The following is a 1127-nucleotide window of genomic DNA, read 5'->3' on the forward strand; positions in this document are numbered from 1 at the left end:
CCCCTCCCTTTTCCTCCCTCTTCCTCCCTCTCCCTTTTCCTCCCTCTCCCTCTTCCTCCCTCTCCCTCTTCCTCCCTCTCCCTCCCTCTCCCTCTTCCTCCCTCTCCTTACCTCCCTCTCTCTCACCCTCTCCCTCCCTACCTTCCTCCCGAATATACGTATGTGTCATTTCCTCACCACCCATTGTAACCAGATTTTGCCCGCTGCCCATCAACCACACAACCATCACTATTCCCGGCCCAAACTTCTCTCGGCCTCCCACTCAGCACATCCATAACTTACTCCTTATTGGCCCCTGTCAGCAAACACCCTTTTGTAGCCGCAATAATGGCTCATATGAATTTCCTTCCCTGTGATGTGGAAGTTTGTCGCTGCGCCGCCACCTTTTCCGTGTCGCTCATTGGCTGCGCGCTTTTTCGACTTTCAGCTCGATATATTTTCTCCCCCCCCCACAAAAATATGGGAATGAGGTGTTTGATTTGCTTGTTGTAAAGGTAGGGTTAGCTTCCGTTCTGTTTGAATTCCATAAGTAAACATTAAAAAAAAAAATACGGTTCATGGGTAAGAATATGATTTATTTTACTAATTTCAAGAATAGCGCTCGCTCCCACACCGTTATAAATAGAAATAAAAAAAAATTTATTTAACTTACCTGAAGTATACAGCGGTCGCTGGCATTCCCCTTTTATTATATGGAATCCTAAATAGAAATAAAAAGGTAGAGAAAAAAAAGACACAATAGACATAATAAGAGAGGTAAATAAACCTCTAAGTAACCTACATATTTTTTTTTTTTCAATTTTCCAAGAAACAAAAGACGCAAACAACGGCTTAATTCCGAACTCTTTTCTGCTCAGAGCTTCGAGCGAGCACCCCCCCCCCCCCAAGGCTGTCGCATTTTTCATTTTTCATTTTTTCTTCCACGCCCCGACTTTGAAATGTAATTTTAGTTTCTTTTATGAAATTAAGATTTTATATATAACTCTAATAAAGGTAAAAACATGAATGTACACTCGTTTTTTTCATTCCATATATAAACCCCGAGGTATGGCTCTGATAATATAAGAGCTTTGCTATTGCCAGTTGAAGAAGATTGGATCCCTTTGGCGTGGGATGGAATGGTGCTC

General features: G+C 42.2%; 1 protein-coding gene across 1 annotated transcript in view; it reads left to right on the forward strand.

Moving 5' to 3' along the window:
• LOC119593849 overlaps positions 1-1127 on the forward strand; it is a gene marked incomplete in the record, with an annotated part of 160221 nt that overhangs the window by 130167 nt on the left and 28927 nt on the right.

The sequence above is a fragment of the Penaeus monodon genome, chromosome 32 (genome assembly GCF_015228065.2).
Source record: "Penaeus monodon isolate SGIC_2016 chromosome 32, NSTDA_Pmon_1, whole genome shotgun sequence".
Taxonomy (NCBI): Eukaryota; Metazoa; Arthropoda; class Malacostraca; order Decapoda; family Penaeidae; genus Penaeus; species Penaeus monodon.